Source organism: Sorex araneus, chromosome 2, assembly GCF_027595985.1.
Source record: "Sorex araneus isolate mSorAra2 chromosome 2, mSorAra2.pri, whole genome shotgun sequence".
Lineage (NCBI taxonomy): Eukaryota > Metazoa > Chordata > Mammalia > Eulipotyphla > Soricidae > Sorex > Sorex araneus.
In genome coordinates, this window is record NC_073303.1 from 45,091,359 (window position 1) to 45,097,297 (window position 5,939).

The following is a 5,939-nucleotide window of genomic DNA, read 5'->3' on the forward strand; positions in this document are numbered from 1 at the left end:
GTAGTAGTACGAAGGTGGGTCCTTCCAGTTCACTATCAGTGTCCCCCTTCCAATGCAGAGAGGACTCTGGATAACCTTGGTCAATGGTTGTCTCCTCTTTCCTCTTCAAGTGCTTCCTCTTTGGTGCTTCTGTTTGACTAATGCGGGGCCTCTTGCGCTGATTCGAGGGACGTGTTCTTTTAGATTAGGTCTGTACAGTTTCTTGTGTTCACCATTAATTTGGTGAGTTTTGGGGGTATTTTGATTGGAATAGACTAGTGGACTATTAGCCTAGTTTTGTTGGGGTAACCAAGCTGTCCTTCTCAGAGTTCAGTTTAGGAGACTGAAATGTGGGTCCAACGCACTATGAAAGGGGAAATTGAGTGGCCGTGCTCCAGAGGCCATGCACCCCCTAGCCCCCACCCTTCCAGCATAGCTGTGGAGGGAGGGTCCCATTGTTGGTGCAGATTCTGGGTTATAGTTTCCAGTCCCATTTCCGGTGCACTTCTAAGACCACCCTCTCACCTAGATGATCGTTTGGGCACTGTGGCTGTACGAGAATCTTCCTGCTTGCTGTCGCTGCACAATGCACTAACACTGTCATTTAAAATACAATAAAAGTATTGTAAAATAGGTCTGGAGCAATAGTACAGCAGGTAGGAAATTTGCCTTGCACGCAGCTGACCTGAGTTTGATCTTCAGAGTCCCATAAGTTCTGCCAAGCCCACCAGCAGTGATCCCTGAGTGCAGAGCCAGAAACAAGCCCAGAGCACCACTGGATGCGGACCCCAAAACAAAACAAATTAAAAAGAGAAGTTGTCCTTTTGGACCCGGCTGTGGAAGGAGCATGATGGAGGGGCCCGAGGGAGCGCCCTCGGACTCCAAGCAGCCCACTGAACTAATTCCGGCATGGGACCAGAGACCCCACGGCGTGCTGAAGCTGTGGGACCCGGGCATCCCCCAATTCTTTTAACCTGTCTCTCTCTCAACTCCTCCCTCCTGAGCACAGCGCAGGGGCCGCGGTTTTCCTGAGCGCAAAACGGAGACGCCGAGCCTCTCTCTAGGTTTCTCCATCTTATGAGCACCATAAAAGGGTAAAAGTTTGTAGTGATGTTATTTCTGGTTGTACTTTCCCTGGACTTTATACAGAAACCCAAAACCTAATGTCATCTTAGCATCAGCAATATGTAATATGTCCCTTTTTAATGGGTCGGACTTTTGTGGGAGATCCTAATAGTAAGTCTGTTGCTGAAATATTGAAGGCAATCAAAGTGGTAGCCATCTCACTAGACTGAACTAAGCTATATCCCCACGCCGGCTGAGAAGAAATTTTCTTCTTTCTCGGGAAGAAACGCGGTGTGTCATCAACTACAGTGTGATGTCCATTAAGCAAACAGACCTGGTGGCGTGGGAATGGGATATAAGGGGAAAAATTATGTACAAGGAACAGCGGGACGCTGGTGGAATCTCGAGCCGGAGCCGATACCAGCGCAAGACCTTCGGTTCCAGAGACTGCTTGCAGATACTCTACAAGTCTATCAACTAAGCCAGAGCCCCACGCCTGCTGATGACGGGAAATAACCATCCTTTTCGGTTTTTTTTTCCCTTGTCAGGCAGCGTGGAGATTACTAAAACAGGCGTGAACTCGGTGGCGCGGGGCAAGGGGGAAAAAGAAAAACTATGTAACAAACAGCGGGACTTAATATCTCTATATTCTTAGCAATGGAGAACTATCAAATGCCTCCTTGGCAATAGGACTGCTTTTCTTTTTTGGGGGAAACCCCAGCAACGGTAGTGAGTTGTGTGTTGAAACATGGAATGTAATCGAAATAAGGCGTAGACGAAGTGAAACATATCATGTGCAAGGGTTGGGACTGGGGAGGTGGGAGGGGGCGGCAGGTATACTGGGGGGGTTGGTGATGGAAGATGGGCACTGGTGAAGTGAAGGGTGTTTGAGAACTGTATAACCGACATAATCCTGAGAACTATGTAACCCTCCACATGGTGATTCAATAAAATTTAAAAAAAAAATTAAAAAAAAAAAGAGAAGTTGTGGTATATTATGCATACAATAGAGTACTACACAGCTATTAGGGGAAACAAAGAAATGCAGTATACTGTGGTACAGCACAGATGGGGGACATAGGATGTCATGTTAAATGAAACATGTCAGAAGAAGAACATATATTTTATGATCTCACTCATTGATGGTCTATGGAGAAACAAACTAGGGACAATGTTCAATATGAGTTCCTGGACTCTGACCGTAGAACTGAGATCACCAAGGGGCTAGGCGCAGGCAGAATGGATCCTGCGAATGGTGATGGAGAGAAGTTGGTTGGCGGGTGTGGTTGAAATATTGTGCTATTAAAACATAAACATTTTCACTTTTATAAACCATTGTTACCTTAAGAATGTTATCCTCAGCACCGCTGTGGTGTGGGCCGGACTTGTGGGCAAAGACTTTGAGTCAGGTGCTAAAACTTAATCCTCTCTTGTAACCCAGAATTCATTGTTCTGTATGAGTTCTGAGCATGATAAAAATTTATTTATTCTTTTTCCTGTTGCAGATGTGCCTTATAAAACCTTCCCTGTTTTGTCTTTTTACACTTAATTGTATATTTTGGAGCCTGATCATTTTAGTACATAAGAAGCTTAGCAAATTTTCTATAATTGAATATGTTAATTATCACATCACAATATGGAGTGCTATGTACGAATTCTCTTTACAAGTTCTATTTTAATAGTTGTCCAGGTTATTTACAATTTCCACCACTATAATTGCTACAGTAAGTAATCCTGTACAAAAAAATTAAAATGAAAATTCCAAAAACTTAGATGCTGTGAAATGCGCACATGTGTACCCATGCACACACACAGCCCTTCAGTGAAAGAGGAGGCTTGTTTACCCTCAGTGTTACCACCTTAGCGAGATGTGAGAACTTGAATTTCTGCCATCTTAATAAGTTTAGTTTTCATTTGCATTCTTTCAACATAAGAATATAATATATTTTGAATAATTCATTTATTATTTTTGTACTTGAGTCATATTAAGCAGTGCTGAGTCAGGGTTTAGTCCTGGTTCTATGCTCAGAGATCATTCCTGGCAGTGCTCAGGAGACCATCTGAGGTGCTAGGGATAGACGAGCCATGTGCAAGACAAGTGCGTTATCAGATGTACTGTCTCTTTGGCTTATTTACGTTTTCAATGAAATGTAATAGGACATGTTGAATCTTTCTCTTCATATGTAAACCTTTCTCTATGATATTTTGGGTTTGTTTAAAAGCTTTTATCATCCCACAGTGAGTCTTTTTATGTTATTTAGTGGATCATGATATTTCAATTCTTAATTGTTGTTACTGTCACTGTCATCCCATTGTTATCAATTTGCTAGAATGGGCCCCAGTAATGTCTCCATTGTGAGACTTGTTGTTACTGTTTTTGGCATATAGAATACACCACGGGTAGCTTGCTAGGCTCTGCTGTGTGGGCGAGATACTCTCGGTATCTCTGAGAGGCTCTCTGAGAGGGGCGGAGGAATCGAACCTGGGTCAGCTGTGTGCAGGACAAATGCCCTACCTGCTGTGCTATTGCTCCAGCCAGTTTTATAATTCTGACTGTTTTCAAATGGACTCTTGAAGTCTCCTGATGACCTCAATGATTTGAATAAGCATTCTTAAAAATCTAATCATCTAAAAAAGTCTTTGTGACTTGTGCAATCAAATGTAATATGATTAAACACCAGTAAATGGCTTTGTTTGCTTGGTTAACAAATGAGCCCCTTGGAAAGTGATTTTGGTGTAACTCTATTTCTTTTTATATCTCTACCTCCATCTCTATTTGTCTATCATCTATATTTTATGAGGTAGAAAATATGGGAGGCATTTTTCTGTTATAAGCTCATCTGTTTTCAGCTTTCAAGTCTTCTGTGTAGAGTTGTGAAGGTGGTGATACAGGCTTAGTGTGGCATTGTTGATGGACCTTGTACTCTTGAGGTCTGTGATGTTATCACAGAACAATCAATCCATGCTTCATAGCACTTGATGTCCCTTATTCTCCTCTGTTGCTTGGCAAGATGAAGAGTATTAAAACTAAACAAATAAAAAGTTACTGTGCAGCAATGCAGGGGGCACTGGGAACACATGGGGCGGCGGAAGGGAGGTATAGATGCTGAGATGTCAGCAGGAGAACAGCCAGCTTTCTTTCGCACCTGCAGCTCCACCTGTGACTGTCCCAGACCAAAGTCATGGGCAGCACAGACAGGGTGGACATGGCTGTATTCCAATAACACTTGATTAATGGACAACAAACCTTGAGTTTCAGAAAGTTTTCACAAATCATTAAATGCTATTCTCCCTTTGATTCTTTTTTTTTCATTTTGGTTTTGGGGTCACATCTGGCAGTGTGTCACTTCCTGCCACAGTTGGGGGACCATGCAGTTTTCGAATGATCAAACTTGGGGGTTCTCCATGCAAAGTAGGTGCTCCAGCCCTTTACACTTTTTCTCGCAGCCTCCTTTTGATTCTTTTGAAAATAGCTAAAAATCTGAAAGCTGTTCTTGATTGTCAGTAGGTCCTTAAAAAAATGTCTGCTGTGGACAGATAAGCTCCCAAGGTTCCCTGACCTTCAGAGTAAATAGATATTGGCATAAAGGCAAGGAGATATTCAAGCATTTGTTGAAGCTTCTGCACTTTTGCTCAAGAGCATAAGAGAAACAGCACAGGACAATGTGTTTTGGCTGGTTCTCTGAACAACGGTCAGAAAAGGTCTGTAGAGGCCCATAGGTGGAAAAGAAGTATATGCAAGCTTTGTAGGGGTGGGGGAATGCAGAAAGTTGGGTATTTAGGTGCTGTGTGCAGAACATGCTTTTACATGCATCGAATATCTTATTAGCATGTAAAGTTTCACCCATGGAATTTAATTTTTAATATTAAATTAAGGGAGAAAGTCAGCCGAGAATTAGCACTGGGATGCTAAGAATTGTCACAAACTAATTTATTCCAGTTCTTTTCCCCATAACTTCCTCCTGCGTTTCTCTGATCTTCTACTCAAAACACACAGATCTATGTTTCCTTTCGAGGCAAAACACTTTATAGTCAAAGCAAAGCCCCCCAACATAGTCTTTTCTGAGAGGGAAGCTTTTCTTTCAGAAACTTGTATGATTATGACAGCATCAGTGACCAAGTATACTAAACTTCTTCTACTAAATCGAAGCTCACTGATTTATAGCCCAACTATCAACTGTCTGTTACATCTTAGGAGCTATCAGGAATACAAGAAGGATGCCTTCATAAAAGAGTCTGCACAGAAGTATTTTAGCATGAGTTTCTCCCAAATAAGTACCTCTTTGGGCTTCCACTGAAATTAATGGGAAAAATAGAAAAATAATATATTGCCAATACAAAATGATGTGTTTAAGAATCAATGCTATGAGCCCTAATGCTTACAAACACATGACTCAGATTATAATAATTAAGATATTTGAAAAAATGAAATGAGTTTGCCAAGTAGGTGGAGTGGGGGTGGGTGTGAGGGGATTTTGAGACGATTGCTGAAAGGATGCTGATATTGGTGCTGGGCCGTGGAGTTGGGACACGGTGTGTATGAAGCCCTATTATTAAATCATGCTCTCTAAATGAAAGCCTGGAAGGAAAATAAGAAACTAGTAAAAAGATAAGCACTGTAAGGTATACAAGCATGAAAATAACCCTAGCATAGACTACAATGACTCTGAGCGCTGAAAATGTCGCTAGATCTAAATATTCTAAAGATCGAGCTGTGTTTTAAAGGACACAAGTTGCTAAATATGGAAGGCAGGAGCAGCAGATTGTTAAGTAGCAGAGCACTGCCTACCATGTACAGTACCTTGATTTGGTTCCCCAGCCCCCAAAGCCACCACCAATGTCCCCAGTCCTTTCATCCCTGCCCTGCAGCTTGCCTATGATAGGTCCTTCTTTCT

At 42.2% G+C, this 5,939-nt stretch overlaps 1 non-coding gene across 1 annotated transcript; it reads left to right on the forward strand.

Annotated features, from left to right (window-relative positions):
- The first annotated feature begins 2,404 nt into the window (after positions 1–2,404).
- On the forward strand, positions 2,405–2,531 carry LOC129403080 (small nucleolar RNA SNORA40). Its single transcript, XR_008629063.1, has one exon. It is a non-coding gene; the product is annotated as a small nucleolar RNA SNORA40 (small nucleolar RNA).
- Positions 2,532–5,939: the final 3,408 nt, after the last annotated feature.